Raw genomic sequence first — 17,116 nt, 5'->3', positions numbered from 1 at the left:
TATTCTGAACACCTCAAACCTCACAATATTATTTTTAGTCCTAAAATTTGCACTGAGGTCGCTGGATGACTAAGCTAAGCGACCCAAGTGGGCGACACAAACACCTGGCACATCTAGGAGTGGCACTCCAGTGTCAGACAGGATGGCACTTAAAAAAATTAGCCCCAAACATCACATGATGCAAAGATAAATAAAAAAAAAGAGGTGCAAGATGGAATTGTCCTTGGGCCCTCCCACCCACCCTTATGTTGTATAAACAGGACATGCACACTTTAACAAACCCATCATTTCAGCCACAGGGTCTGCCACACGACTGTGGCTAAAATGACTGGTTGGTTTGGGCCCCCACCAAAAAAGAAGCAATCAATCTCTCCTTGCACAAACTGGCTCTACAGAGGCAAGATGTCCACCTCTTCCTCATCGTCCGATTCCTCACCCCTTTCACTGTGTACATCCTCCTCACAGAGTATTAATTCGTCCCCACTGGAATCCACCATCTCAGGTCCCTGTGTACTTTCTGGAGGCAATTGCTGGTGAATGTCTCCATGGAGGAATTGATTATAATTAATTTTGATGAACATCATATTCTCCACATTTTCTGGAAGTAACCTCGTACGCCGATTGCTGACAAGGTGACCGGCTGCACTAAACACTCTTTCGGAGTACACACTGGAGGGGGGGCAACTTAGGTAAAATAAAACCAGTTTGTGCAAGGGCCTCCAAATTGCCTCTTTTTCCTGCCAGTATACGTACGGACTGTCTGACGTGCCTACTTGGAAGCGGTCACTCATATAATCCTCCACCATTCTTTCAATGGTGACAGAATCATATGCAGTGACAGTAGACGGCATGTCAGTAATCGTTGGTAGGTCCTTCAGTCCGGACCAGATGTCAGCACTCGCTCCAGACTGCCCTGCATCACCGCCAGTGGGTGGGCTCGGAATTCTTAGCCTTTTCCTCGCAGCCCCAGTTGCGGGAGAATGTGAAGGAGGAGCTGTTGACGGGTCACGTTCCGCTTGACTTGACAAGTGTCTCACCAGCAGGTCTTTGAACCTTTGCACACTTGTGTCTGCCGGAAAGAGAGATACAATGTAGGCTTTAAACCTAGGTTCGAGCACGGTGGCCAAAATGTAGTGCTCTGATTTTAACAGATTGACCACCCGTGAATCCTGGTTAAGCAAATTAAGGGCTCCATCCACAAGTCCCACATGCCTAGCGGAATCGCTCCGTTTTAGCTCCTCCTTCAATCTCTCCAGCTGCTTCTGCAAAAGCCTGATGAGGGGAATGACCTGACTCAGGCTGGCAGTGTCTGAACTGACTTCACGTGTGGCAAGTTCAAAGGGTTGCAGAACCTTGCACAATGTTGAAATCATTCTCCACTGCGCTTGAGTCAAGTGCATTCCCCCTCCTTTGCCTATATCGTAGGCAGATGTATAGGCTTGAATGGCCTTTTGCTGCTCCTCCATTCTCTGAAGCATATAGATGGTTGAATTCCACCTCGTTACCACCTCTTGCTTCAGATGATGGCGGGGCAGGTTCAGGAGTGTTTGCTGGTGCTCCAGTCTTCGGCACGCGGTGGCTGAATGCCGAAAGTGGCCCGCAATTCTTTGGGCCACCAACCGCATCTCTTGCACGCCCCTGTCGTTTTTGAAAAAATTCTGCACCACCAAATTCAATGTATGTGCAAAACATGGGACGTGCTGGAATTTGCCCACATGTAATGCACGTACAATATTGGTGGCGTTGTCCGATGTCACAAATCCCCAGGAGAGTCCAATTGGGGTAAGCCATTCTGCGATGATGTTTCTCAGTTTCCGTAAGAGGTTGTCAGCTGTGTGCCTCTTATGGAAAGCGGTGATACAAAGCGTAGCCTGCCTAGGAACGAGTTGGCGTTTGCGAGATGCTGCTACTGGTGCCGCCGCTGCTGTTCTTGCTGCGGGAGGCAATACATCTACCCAGTGGGCTGTCACAGTGATATAGTCCTGAGTCTGCCCTGCTCCACTTGTCCACATGTCTGTGGTTAAGTGGACATTGGGTACAACTGCATTTTTTTGGACACTGGTGACCCTTTTTCTGACATCTGTGTACATTCTCGGTATCACCTGCCTAGAGAAGTGGAACCTAGAATGTATTTGGTACCGGGGATACACTAACTCAATAAATTGTCTAATTCCCTGTGAATTAACGGTGGATACCGGACACACGTTTAACACCACCACAGCTGCCAAGGCCTGAGTTATCCGCTTTGCAGCAGGATGACTGCTGTGATATTTCATCTTCCTCGCAAAGGACTGTTGGACAGTCAGTTGCTTACTGGAAGTAGTACAAGTGATCTTCCGACTTCCCCTCTGGGATGACAATCGACTCCCAGCAGCAACAACAGCAGCGCCAGCAGCAGTAGGCGTTACACTCAAGGATGCATCGGAGAAATCCCTGTCAGGAGAGGACTCATCAGACTTGTCAGTGACATGGCCTGCAGGACTATTAGTGTTCCTGTCTAAGGAGGAAATTGACACTGAGGGAGTTGGTGGTGTGGTTTGCAGGAGCTTGGGTACAAGAGGAAGGGATTTAGTTGTCAGTGGACTGCTTCCGCTGCCACCCAAAGTTTTTGAACTTGTTAATGACTTCTGATGAATGCGCTCCAGGTGACGTAGAAGGGAGGATGTTCCTAGGTGGTTAACGTCCTTACCCCTACTTATTACTGCTTGACGAAGGCAACACACGGCTTGACACCTGTTGTCCGCATTTCTGTTAAAATAATTCCACACCGAAGAGGTGATTTTTTTTTTGTAATTTGACCCGGTATGTCAATGGCCATATTCATCCCACAGACAACAGGTGTCTCCCCGGGTGCCTGACTTAAACCACCTCACCATCAGAATCCTCCTTGTCAATTTCCTCCTCAGCGCCAGCAACACCCATATCCTCATCCTGGTGTACTTCAACAGTGACATCTGTGACTATCAGGAACTGGACTGCGGGTGCTCCTCCAAGCACCTGCAGGGGGCATGCAAATGGTGGAGGCGCCACCTCTTCCCGTCCAGTGTTGGGAAGGTCAGGCATCGCAACCGACACAATTGGACTCTCCTTGGGGATTTGTGATTTAGAAGAACGCACAGTTCTTTGCTGTGCTTTTGCCATCTTAACTCTTTCAGTGTTCTAGCGGGAGGATGAATGCTTCCATCCTCATGTGAAGCTGAACCACTAGCCATGAACATAGGCCAGGGCCTCAGCCATTCCTTGCCACTCCGTGTCGTAAATGGCATATTGGCAAGTTTATGCTTCTTCTCAGACGCTTTTAATTTAGATTTTTGGGTCATTTTACTGAACTTTAGATTTTTGGATTTTACATGCTCTCTACTATGACATTGGGCATCGGCCTTGGCCGACGACGTTGGTGGCATTTCATCATCTCCGCCATGACTAGTGGCAGCAGCTTCAGCACGAGGTGGAAGTGGATCTTGATCTTTCCCTATTTTACCCTCAACATTTTTGTTCTCCATTTTTTAATGTGTGGAATTATATGCCAGTAATATATCAATAGCAATGGCCTACTGTACTGTACTATATATGTATACTGTTGGTCACCAAAATGCTGCACTGTAATACTATATATACTGCTCACAAAAATGCAGCACATATATGGAATGGATACTTGCAGTGACACAGAGCTGCAAGATACAGCAATGGCCTACTGTACAACTATATACTGTTGGTCACCAAAATGCTGCACTGTAATACTATATATACTGTAGAGATGAGCGCCTGAAATTTTTCGGGTTTTGTGTTTTGGTTTTGGGTTCGGTTCCGCGGCCGTGTTTTGGGTTCGAACGCGTTTTGGCAAAACCTCACCGAATTATTTTTGTCGGATTCGGGTGTGTTTTGGATTCGGGTGTTTTTTTCAAAAAACCCTAAAAAACAGCTTAAATCATAGAATTTGGGGGTAATTTTGATCCCAAAGTATTATTAACCTCAAAAAACATAATTTACACTCATTTTCAGCCTATTCTGAACACATCACACCTCACAATATTATTTTTAGTCCTAAAATTTGCACCGAGGTCGCTGTGTGAGTAAGATAAGCGACCCTAGTGGCCGACACAAACACCGGGCCCATCTAGGAGTGGCACTGCAGTGTCACGCAGGATGTCCCTTCCAAAAAACCCTCCCCAAACAGCACATGACGCAAAGAAAAAAAGAGGCGCAATGAGGTAGCTGACTGTGTGAGAAAGATAAGCGACCCTAGTGGCCGACACAAACACCGGGCCCATCTAGGAGTGGCACTGCAGTGTCACGCAGGATGTCCCTTCCAAAAAACCCTCCCCAAACAGCACATGACGCAAAGAAAAAAAGAGGCGCAATGAGGTAGCTGTGTGAGAAAGATAAGCGACCCTAGTGGCCGACACAAACACCGGGCCCATCTAGGAGTGGCACTGCAGTGTCACGCAGGATGTCCCTTCCAAAAAACCCTCCCCAAACAGCACATGACGCAAAGAAAAAAAGAGGCGCAATGAGGTAGCTGTGTGAGTAAGATTAGCGACCCTAGTGGCCGACACAAACACCGGGCCCATCTAGGAGTGGCACTGCAGTGTCACGCAGGATGGCCCTTCCAAAAAACCCTCCCCAAACAGCACATGACGCAAAGAAAAAAAGAGGCGCAATGAGGTAGCTGACTGTGTGAGTAAGATTAGCGACCCTAGTGGCCGACACAAACACCGGGCACATCTAGGAGTGGCACTGCAGTGTCACGCAGGATGTCCCTTCCAAAAAACCCTCCCCAAACAGCACATGACGCAAAGAAAAAAAGAGGCGCAATGAGGTAGCTGTGTGAGTAAGATTAGCGACCCTAGTGGCCGACACAAACACCGGGCCCATCTAGGAGTGGCACTGCAGTGTCACGCAGGATGTCCCTTCCAAAAAACCCTCCCCAATCAGCACATGATGCAAAGAAAAAGAAAAGAAAAAAGAGGTGCAAGATGGAATTATCCTTGGGCCCTCCCACCCACCCTTATGTTGTATAAACAAAACAGGACATGCACACTTTAACCAACCCATCATTTCAGTGACAGGGTCTGCCACACGACTGTGACTGATATGACGGGTTGGTTTGGACCCCCCCCAAAAAAGAAGCAATTAATCTCTCCTTGCACAAACTGGCTCTACAGAGGCAAGATGTCCACCTCATCTTCACCCTCCGATATATCACCGTGTACATCCCCCTCCTCACAGATTATCAATTCGTCCCCACTGGAATCCACCATCTCAGCTCCCTGTGTACTTTGTGGAGGCAATTGCTGCTGGTCAATGTCTCCGCGGAGGAATTGATTATAATTCATTTTAATGAACATCATCTTCTCCACATTTTCTGGATGTAACCTCGTACGCCGATTGCTGACAAGGTGAGCGGCGGCACTAAACACTCTTTCGGAGTACACACTTGTGGGAGGGCAACTTAGGTAGAATAAAGCCAGTTTGTGCAAGGGGCTCCAAATTGCCTCTTTTTCCTGCCAGTATAAGTACGGACTGTGTGACGTGCCTACTTGGATGCGGTCACTCATATAATCCTCCACCATTCTATCAATGTTGAGAGAATCATATGCAGTGACAGTAGACGACATGTCCGTAATCGTTGTCAGGTCCTTCAGTCCGGACCAGATGTCAGCATCAGCAGTCGCTCCAGACTGCCCTGCATCACCGCCAGCGGGTGGGCTCGGAATTCTGAGCCTTTTCCTCGCACCCCCAGTTGCGGGAGAATGTGAAGGAGGAGATGTTGACAGGTCGCGTTCCGCTTGACTTGACAATTTTGTCACCAGCAGGTCTTTCAACCCCAGCAGACCTGTGTCTGCCGGAAAGAGAGATCCAAGGTAGGCTTTAAATCTAGGATCGAGCACGGTGGCCAAAATGTAGTGCTCTGATTTCAACAGATTGACCACCCGTGAATCCTTGTTAAGCGAATTAAGGGCTGCATCCACAAGTCCCACATGCCTAGCGGAATCGCTCCGTGTTAGCTCCTTCTTCAATGCCTCCAGCTTCTTCTGCAAAAGCCTGATGAGGGGAATGACCTGACTCAGGCTGGCAGTGTCTGAACTGACTTCACGTGTGGCAAGTTCAAAGGGCATCAGAACCTTGCACAACGTTGAAATCATTCTCCACTGCACTTGAGACAGGTGCATTCCATCTCCTATATCGTGCTCAATTGTATAGGCTTGAATGGCCTTTTGCTGCTCCTCCAACCTCTGAAGCATATAGAGGGTTGAATTCCACCTCGTTACCACTTCTTGCTTCAGATGATGGCAGGGCAGGTTCAGTAGTTTTTGGTGGTGCTCCAGTCTTCTGTACGTGGTGCCTGTACGCCGAAAGTGTCCCGCAATTTTTCTGGCCACCGACAGCATCTCTTGCACGCCCCTGTCGTTTTTTAAAAAATTCTGCACCACCAAATTCAAGGTATGTGCAAAACATGGGACGTGCTGGAATTTGCCCATATTTAATGCACACACAATATTGCTGGCGTTGTCCGATGCCACAAATCCACAGGAGAGTCCAATTGGGGTAAGCCATTCCGCGATGATCTTCCTCAGTTGCCGTAAGAGGTTTTCAGCTGTGTGCGTATTCTGGAAAGCGGTGATACAAAGCGTAGCCTGCCTAGGAAAGAGTTGGCGTTTGCGAGATGCTGCTACTGGTGCCGCCGCTGCTGTTCTTGCGGCGGGAGTCCATACATCTACCCAGTGGGCTGTCACAGTCATATAGTCCTGACCCTGCCCTGCTCCACTTGTCCACATGTCCGTGGTTAAGTGGACATTGGGTACAACTGCATTTTTTAGGACACTGGTGAGTCTTTTTCTGACGTCCGTGTACATTCTCGGTATCGCCTGCCTAGAGAAGTGGAACCTAGATGGTATTTGGTAACGGGGGCACACTGCCTCAATAAATTGTCTAGTTCCCTGTGAACTAACGGCGGATACCGGACGCACGTCTAACACCAACATAGTTGTCAAGGACTCAGTTATCCGCTTTGCAGTAGGATGACTGCTGTGATATTTCATCTTCCTCGCAAAGGACTGTTGAACAGTCAATTGCTTACTGGAAGTAGTACAAGTGGGCTTACGACTTCCCCTCTGGGATGACCATCGACTCCCAGCGGCAACAACAGCAGCGCCAGCAGCAGTAGGCGTTACACGCAAGGATGCATCGGAGGAATCCCAGGCAGGAAAGGACTCGTCAGACTTGCCAGTGACATGGCCTGCAGGACTATTGGCATTCCTGGGGAAGGAGGAAATTGACACTGAGGGAGTTGGTGGGGTGGTTTGCGTGAGCTTGGTTACAAGAGGAAGGGATTTACTGGTCAGTGGACTGCTTCCGCTGTCACCCAAAGTTTTTGAACTTGTCACTGACTTATTATGAATGCGCTGCAGGTGACGTATAAGGGAGGATGTTCCGAGGTGGTTAACGTCCTTACCCCTACTTATTACAGCTTGACAAAGGGAACACACGGCTTGACACCTGTTGTCCGCATATCTGGTGAAATACCTCCACACCGAAGAGCTGATTTTTTTGGTATTTTCACCTGGCATGTCAACGGCCATATTCCTCCCACGGACAACAGGTGTCTCCCCGGGTGCCTGACTTAAACAAACCACCTCACCATCAGAATCCTCCTGGTCAATTTCCTCCCCAGCGCCAGCAACACCCATATCCTCCTCATCCTGGTGTACTTCAACACTGACATCTTCAATCTGACTATCAGGAACTGGACTGCGGGTGCTCCTTCCAGCACTTGCAGGGGGCATGCAAATAGTGGAAGGCGCATGCTCTTCACGTCCAGTGTTGGGAAGGTCAGGCATCGCAAACAACACAATTGGACTCTCCTTGTGGATTTGGGATTTCAAAGAACGCACAGTTCTTTGCGGTGCTTTTGCCAGCTTGAGTCTTTTCAGTTTTCTAGCGAGAGGCTGAGTGCTTCCATCCTCATGTGAAGCTGAACCACTAGCCATGAACATAGGCCAGGGCCTCAGCCGTTCCTTGCCACTCCGTGTGGTAAATGGCATATTGGCAAGTTTACGCTTCTCCTCCGACAATTTTATTTTAGGTTTTGGAGTCCTTTTTTTTCTGATATTTGGTGTTTTGGATTTGACATGCTCTGTACTATGACATTGGGCATCGGCCTTGGCAGACGACGTTGCTGGCATTTCATCGTCTCGGCCATGACTAGTGGCAGCAGCTTCAGCACGAGGTGGAAGTGGATCTTGATCTTTCCCTAATTTTGGAACCTCAACTTTTTTGTTCTCCATATTTTATAGGCAGAACTAAAAGGCACCTCAGGTAAACAATGGAGATGGATGGATTGGATAGTTTACTAGTATACAATTATGGACGGACTGCCACGGTTAGGTGGTATAAAAAAACCACGGTTAGGTGGTATATATTATAATAATAATACAATTATGGATGGACGGACTGCCTGCCGACTGCCGACACAGAGGTAGCCACAGCCGTGAACTACCGCACTGTACACTGGTTGATAAAGAGATAGTATTATACTCGTAACAACTAGTATGACACTATGACGACGGTATAAAGAATGGAAAAAAAACCACGGTTAGGTGGTATATATTATAATAATAATACAATTATGGATGGACGGACTGCCTGCCGACTGCCGACACAGAGGTAGCCACAGCCGTGAACTACCGCACTGTACACTGGTTGATAAAGAGATAGTAGTATACTCGTAACAACTAGTATGACACTATGACGACGGTATAAAGAATGGAAAAAAAACCACGGTTAGGTGGTATATATTATAATAATAATACAATTATGGATGGACGGACTGCCTGCCGACTGCCGACACAGAGGTAGCCACAGCCGTGAACTACCGCACTGTACACTGGTTGATAAAGAGATAGTAGTATACTCGTAACAACTAGTATGACACTATGACGACGGTATAAAGAATGGAAAAAAAACCACGGTTAGGTGGTATATATTATAATAATAATACAATTATGGATGGACGGACTGCCTGCCGAGTGCCGACACAGAGGTAGCCACAGCCGTGAACTACCGCACTGTACACTGGTTGATAAAGAGATAGTAGTATACTCGTAACAACTAGTATGACACTATGACGACGGTATAAAGAATGGAAAAAAAACCACGGTTAGGTGGTATATATTATAATAATAATACAATTATGGATGGACGGACTGCCTGCCGACTGCCGACACAGAGGTAGCCACAGCCGTGAACTACCGCACTGTACACTGGTTGATAAAGAGATAGTAGTATACTCGTAACAACTAGTATGACACTATGACGACGGTATAAAGAATGGAAAAAAAACCACGGTTAGGTGGTATATATTATAATAATAATACAATTATGGATGGACGGACTGCCTGCCGACTGCCGACACAGAGGTAGCCACAGCCGTGAACTACCGCACTGTACACTGGTTGATAAAGAGATAGTAGTATACTCGTAACAACTAGTATGACACTATGACGGTATAAAGAAAGAAAAAAAAATACCACGGTTAGGTGGTATATATTGTAATACAATTATGGATGGACGGACTGCCTGCCGAGTTCCGACTGCCGACACAGAGGTAGCCACAGCCGTGAACTACCGCACTGTACTGTGTCTGCTGCTAATATAGACTGGTTGATAAAGAGATAGTATACAATACATACAACAATATACTACTATACTGGTGGTCAGGCACTGGTCACCACTAGTCACACTGGCAGTGGCACTCCTGCAGCAAAAGTGTGCACTGTTTAATTTTAAATTAATATAATATTATGTACTCCTGGGGGCTCCTGCTATAACAACCTGCAGTGCTCCCCAGTCTCCCCCACAATTATTATAAGCTTTGCCTTTTATACATTGATGTGCAGCACACTGGGCTGAGCTGAGTGCACACAGACTGAGTCACACTGTGTGACTGGCTGCTGCTGTGTATCGTTTTTTTTCAGGCAGAGAACGGATATAGCAGAGAACGGATATATATTAAAATAAATAAAAGTTAACTAACAACAACTGCACTGGTCACTGTGGTAAACTCTGTCTGACTCTGCACAATCTCTCTCTCTCTTCTAATCTAATTTCTAATGGAGAGGACGCCAGCCACGTCCTCTCCCTATCAATCTCAATGCACGTGTGAAAATGGCGGCGACGCGCGGCTCCTTATATAGAATCCGAGTCTCGCGAGAATCCGACAGCGTCATGATGACGTTCGGGCGCGCTCGGGTTAACCGAGCAAGGCGGGAAGATCCGAGTCGCTCGGACCCGTGAAAAAAAACATGAAGTTCGGGCGGGTTCGGATTCAGAGGAACCGAACCCGCTCATCTCTAATATACTGCTCATAATAATGCAGCACAGATATGGAATGGATACTTGCAGTGACACAGAGCTGCAAGATACAGCAATGGCCTACTGTACAACTATATACTGTTGGTCACCAAAATGCTGCACTGTAATACTATTTATACTGCTCACAATAATGCAGCACAGATATGGAATGATTACTTGCAGTGACACAGAGCTGCAAGATACAGCAATGGCCTACTGTACAACTATATACTGTTGGTCACCAAAATGCTGCACTGTAATGCTATATATCCTGCTCACAAAAATGCAGCACAGATATGGAATGGATACTTGCAGTGAAACAGAGCTGCAAGATACTGCAATGGCCTACTGTACTGTACAACTATATACTGTTGGTCACCAAAATTCTGCACTGTAATACTATATATACTTCTCAAAAAAATGCAGCACAGATATGGAATGGATACTTGCAGTGACACAGAGCTGCAAGATACAGCAATGGCCTACTGTACTGTACAACTATATACTGTTGGTCACCAAAATGCTGCACTGTAATACTTTATATACTGCTCACAAAAATGCAGCACAGATATGGAATGGATACTTGCATTGACACAGAGCTGCAAGATACAGCAATGGCCTACTGTACAACTATATACTGTTGGTCACCAAAATGCTGCACTGTAATACTATATATACTACTCACAAAAATGCAGCACAGATATCGAATAGGTACTTGCAGTGACACAGAGCTGCAAGATACAGCAATGGCCTACTGTACTGTACTACTTTTATACTGGTGGTCCCCAATCCCCACAATAAAGCACACTGAGCACAGATATTTGCAGCACACTGAGCACAGATATGGAGCATTTTCAGGCAGAGAACGTAGATATTTTCAGCACACTGAGCACAGATATTTGCAGCACACTGAGCACAGATAGTTGCAGCACACTGAGCACAGATTACGGAGCTTTTCAGGGAGAGAATGCAGCCACGTCCTCTCCGTTCAATCTCTAATGCACGAGTGAAAATGGCGGCGACGTGCAGCTCTTTATATAGAATACGAATCTCGCGAGAATCCGACAGTGGGATGATGACGTTCGGGCGCGTTTGGGTTAACCGAGCAAGGCGGGAAGATCCGAGGCTGCCTCGGAACCGTGTAAAATAGGAGAATTTCGGGGGGGGGTTCGGATCTCGGAGAACCGAACCAGCTCATCTCTAATGGAAACCCATATTTTCGTCTTGGAGGATACTACTGCCCTCCTTCCTGCTACTTTGGCCTTCTTGAAATCTCAAATAAAAGCGTGTCAGCATAAATTGGTCAACATTGAGGCAAGCTGTAACAATGTTTGTCTGGTTGGTGGAAGGCACAAATCCTAAACATTTTTTGGAATTCTGGCTAACCACCACTGATGGGTGTGATGCCTTTACTCCCCAATTTGCCATGGAGCGAGCTCATTGTATACGCAGAAGATATCTTCCCTCAGGGGCTCCCCCGAGTACTTTTTCTACTAAGATTTTGCACAAGGATAATTTAGATTGCAAATTGTTCAGGTTAAGAGACGCGTTGTGGGAGCTACTCTACCCTGTGTAACTTCCTGCTCGACTTTGTGTGGTCTCTGGTGCTCGGACCCACTTTTCTACTTCCCCTTATGATGTAACTTCATGGCTCAACCTTCATGCCCTGGTACTCAACTGCTCTCTGAGATGAAACTTCGCTATTTGACAGTGTCATGACACTGAGGAAGCAGCCGATGCTTTTGAGTAGGCTGGGAAACGCGTCTGTCACTATCTCCATACACAGACTGCAGCGGATCATTTTCCATCAGCTGGCTGGCTGAATCACTTCCCCGAAGTGGGGGAACGGCTGTGTAACCATCTGCCCATTGACTCCGGATAAGGCCGGGAGTGAGAGTTCCGGTCGGGAGGACAAGCGGTCACATTGCGGTTAAAGTGGATAAGACGTCTACTCCAACCAAAAGGCTACCGGTAGGAGCATTAGCCAGGAGGATCACCGCAAATACTGTGACTTCAACAGAGGCATTAACATGGTATACTTTTCAACATATTTATAAAATACCACTGGACAGTGACTGTTGTTTCTACCAATATTGCATGAACTGCTCCAATAACGCATACAGGTTGTGAGCGAGGCTTTGTCCATTTTATTGACATTAACACATGCTTATTAACCAGACAAATGGACATGTGGACCTAAGTACCATCTAAAGTTCTACGTGCATGTTTAGAAATCACTGGGAGGTGATTACACCAGCGTTCAGTATATATTAGTTTAAGAGCCATATTGGTGTATACATATGCTGGGTATACTTATAATCTATTTTTCCTAAGAACTATTATAAGGTGTTTACTGCTAATTAAATAAAGTGAACAGAAATAGATCTATATACGCATGTGTAGAAGCAGTTATAATTCTTATATTTTAGCCTGCATTGTGAAAAAATGTCTTTATTTTTTATGTGATGCCGGCCGGCACTAAGTATAATTGTGATAAGGAATATTGATAGAAATAAAAATATATTTTTTTAAATCCACAACAGATGTGTATAGCGCTCTCTCAATTGTTTCTTTCTTTGCTTCACTTATAAGGGGTTTTAACCAATTACCCCTGAGATGGCAGCTCACATATCTGTATAATCGCGGCGCCAGGAAATTGTCTCTGGTTTTGATACTATATTTTAATGGGGGTTGTAGGACATCTATGGGCCCCTTGTTCCTCTTTTTGTTATCTGGGGATCTGTGTTGTGGCTCCTGAAGTTTATTTATATGGTTATTTTCTCTATATGTTGAAGATTTGTTAATAGAATGTCCAAGGACTTAATGTCAAGATAAACACTGTTTGATTTTGCGCCAGGTTCCTGGCATTGACTGCCTCTTAAAGACTCATTTGGTGGGTACCAATCATTTCCCTCAAAAGGCATTGGGGGAGTTGGTCATAACTTTCTACTTTCCATTTTATTTCTGGGGGGGGGGGTCAGTTCTTTGTCTTAAAGTATAGGTGGATCATCTTGCTCATTTTGTCGCTCTTAGTAGTGCATTGCCTGAACATCTTCTTGTTCTATTGGCTGTACATATTCCCCCCTTCCCTTTCCTCTGAGGGGCTATCTAACCGTTGTTACTTTTTGACTGAATTCCCCGTTACTCCTGTTATTTGTGTAGGGATTTCAATGGATGGCTCTTTAAACAGATGAAGGGAGACGTGCAGGCCCACTTTTGTGGTGCTACTGTTTTTCCCCAGTTTAAGGTGGATATGGGTCTTGTGGATGCCTCGTGTTAGGCTCAACCTGATACAAGATGTTACTCCTGTTTTTCTTCATCCCGCCACTCCTGTTTAAGGATTTATATGATGTTAGTTACCCATTTCCATCTCCCCGCAGTCACTGAGGTTACTTATTTGTCTTTGGAGTCTTTCTAGACTGCCCCAACTCTCTGCAGAAGGATACATTTAAGTCCTTCCCTTTGGGTAAATTTTCTGGTATTGATGATTTTCCTATTGAGCTGTATACAACTTACATTGGCTTTTTTGTCACTAAACTGTTGGAGATCTTTGCTGCACTTCTAGATGTTAGTTATTGGCTCCTGGCTATTGTCCTCTGACATTTAGGCTAAGATTCTTCCTTTATGCTTTAACAAAGTTGTTTTAGACCAGTGATCTCCAACCCGTAGCTCGCCGTAGTATTTTCAGTAGCTCACAGAGCACATGGGCTTGGGCAGTCACTGGCACTCCTCCTCCCTTCATTTTTAATATGATTGGCTGTCGGGCCATGAGTTTTGATTAGCTCACTTACCGGCACCATATTTTAAATGGCCGCCGCTGCCGGAGACTCTGTCTCCCTCACCGCAGCCGCTCTCCGGACTTCACAGTAGAGGCGCGTGCTGCGCTCTCCACCCCTTCCGTCCCTCATACAGGAGGAGCAACACCGGCGGCAGTAGAAGAAGCCAGCAAGGGTTAGCACTGTGTGGGGCACTGTACCGGACACTGCAGGGGGGGGGGCATTTTATCTGGCGCTGTGGGGGGCATTTTAAGTGGCACTGCGGGGAGCATTTTGAATGGCACTGCGGGTGCATTGTATTTGGCACTGGTGGGATCATTGTATCTGGCACTGCTGGGGGGCATTATTTGTGTATCTGGCACTACGCGGGGGGCATTACTTGTAGTTGTGAGGCCACACCCACTTTTGTGGGGCAACACCCACTTTCGCAGGAACGCGCGCATTGGGGGGAGGGGGGAGCTCCTTCAGAGGTTTTATTTTCCAAAAGTAGCTCACACCCCAATTAAGGTTGGAGACCACTGTTTTAGACATTATCCACCCTGATAAAAGTTGCTTTATGCTACGTAAAGTGACTACAATTCGCTAATGTGTTTATTTTCCTACTTGCAGCTCACCCATGATGGTGTAGAGGATGCTTTGGATGTATCTTTTATTTGGTAAAATTGCCTAATTTGTAGGCTGTGCTGTGACAAAGCCAGAGCTTGTGTCAATGGATTTGTAACAGATTCCTTATCTTTGGGAAGGTGCACCATACAGAGATGCCCACTCTATCTCAGTCTGTGCCATTCATGTGTCTCCTGCTTTCCATGGACTTATGGTCTTAGGTTTAGAGGAATAAATGTGTTGTGCATGTTTTTTTGGATCTGCAATACTTTCTGATCTCTGGTTTGACAATTGTTGATACCTTTTGGTTCTTATCTGGTATACAGATTAATTGGGATAAGTCCCTAGTTTTTCCTGTCTGGCCCACTTTCTCTATGCCACCAATCTATAATTTTGCATTACATTGGTACAATTTAAATACTTAGGTATTCAGATCACTTGTGCTCCTGTGCATTGTGTTTCTCTAAATGTCAAACCTTCCACTAGACTATTACAAGACTGTTATTTATGAGTTGGGTAAACCTAGTGAAGATATATACAACCTAAATTGTTATACGTTCTAAAGCATTTTCCGGTAACTTGCCTAATTTATTATTTTCCTTAAATGCCCATTATATGAATTATTTAATTTGGCAGAATAAATGAGCTTGTATTGCATATAAAACCCTGTGCCATCCATGTGGGGAGGGAGGCTTGGCACTTTCTGATTTGCAGTTATATTATTTGGCCACTCAGTTGGTGCACCTTTGGGACTGGGTTGTTGACTCAGAACATGTGGATGCAAACCAGGTTCTACTTCACTGAATAAGATTTTGGATGACTTAGTTATTGATCCTTGTTCTCCTCTCTGGGTTAACCCTTATGATTCTGAACTGTTTACTCTTGAGTGTCAGTCCCTATGATTGTCCCATAGGGTGGAAAGTGTGAGTCAGTTGTATAAGGATGGTGTGCTCTGTTCCTTTTCCCACCTTAGGGTTGGATTTTGGTCTTCCAAACATGTTTTCTGTGCTCAATGAGGAAATAATGTTTTCAATAAATGATTAAATGGATTCAAAATCCCCATCCCCAATAATAAATATTTTCTTAGGATTTGCCACTACTATGTTCCTCCTTAATCCTTCCCAAATATATGTTTGCAGAACTCTGGGCAACCCTGGTTCCCATAGCGGTCTCTTATGACTTTAAACAGTATTTAAATGAACAATAATTGTGTTCTAAATAATAAATGAATGGACAATAAATCAAATTAACATAATTCTTCTGGCATTGTATCATCATGTCTTCAATAGTAATCAACTGCCTTTTTTGCAAAAAAAAAAGTCTCAACAAAAAGATATAAATTATTAGTTAAACAAAAAGAGATAAATTATTAGTTAATGATCCAACACCTTAAATTACAAAAAGTGAAAAGCATCCTCGGTTATGGCACCTCCTTGTCCAACATAAGTTTACACCTTTCTTGAAATAGGACAGTTTCATTACCAGTCTTACTGTATATAATATTTTGTACTATAAGGTATGACTCTGCTACATAATAAGCAGTATTTTGTATGACAATCCCAATGCCCTTATCCACTAGTTTTATGACTATAATGTAATACTAAGTTCTTTAAGGGCTCTACATTCCAGATGTCCAAGAGTATCCCTGAAATAATTGTTGTCTGATTTTTTTTTCTTCTCAAAACTGTTCCAAAGTGGATTTACAAAAACTTTCAATGTACACCCCTCTGTACTGTATTGGACACAAATCTGATTTTGATTTGAGTTTCCTAGTATTCTTTGATCCACATCAAAGATCTTTTCCATCGTATCACAATCATTTTCCTCAAAATGATCTGTATCTAGGGATTCCAGTATTTATAATGATTATTTATTTAATCATTTAAAATAATTGTCATACCACTGATATCCCTTTCATTCTTTCATAGCGAAATACTTATATCTACTGAGAGTATGAACATATTTATTTAGCTCTACAAATAAGGTAAACTAATTGAGTTTAGATGTAGGTGCAACATTCAAACCTTTATCTAGTCTTAAGTAATCTACACTTAATTTCCTGGAGGATACATTTAACACTTCTGTGGGTTTTAACTGGGACAAAAGTTATTTGCTTTTTCCACCTCTCCCAAACTACTTGGTCTAAACCTGTTTTTTGTTCCCAACCTGGTTTGATCTATTTTGTATTTGGATGGTTTATTAAATCTGTCTGTCCCCAGTAAAATATATATCCATAAGTAGAGATTATTTTATTACATCCATATTGCTCATTCTAGATCTATTTGTATTTTCTATTCTCCAGTTTGGTGACTTAAAATTCTCTCTATATGAAACTTTAATATTGAGCACATCACGGTACTTTGCCTTGTGATAATTCCAACTGC

At 44.8% G+C, this 17,116-nt stretch overlaps 1 long non-coding RNA gene across 1 annotated transcript in view; it reads left to right on the top strand.

Annotated features, from left to right (window-relative positions):
* The window catches only part of LOC135057853 (uncharacterized), a 56,311-nt gene that overhangs the window by 29,961 nt on the left and 9,234 nt on the right, over positions 1-17,116 (top strand). The gene's annotated exons all lie outside the window — the stretch shown is intronic.

The sequence above is a fragment of the Pseudophryne corroboree genome, chromosome 3 (assembly GCF_028390025.1).
Source record: "Pseudophryne corroboree isolate aPseCor3 chromosome 3, aPseCor3.hap2, whole genome shotgun sequence".
Lineage (NCBI taxonomy): Eukaryota > Metazoa > Chordata > Amphibia > Anura > Myobatrachidae > Pseudophryne > Pseudophryne corroboree.
The sequence above is the reverse complement of the archived record's forward strand: the minus strand, read 5'-3'. Positions and strand labels throughout refer to the sequence as shown.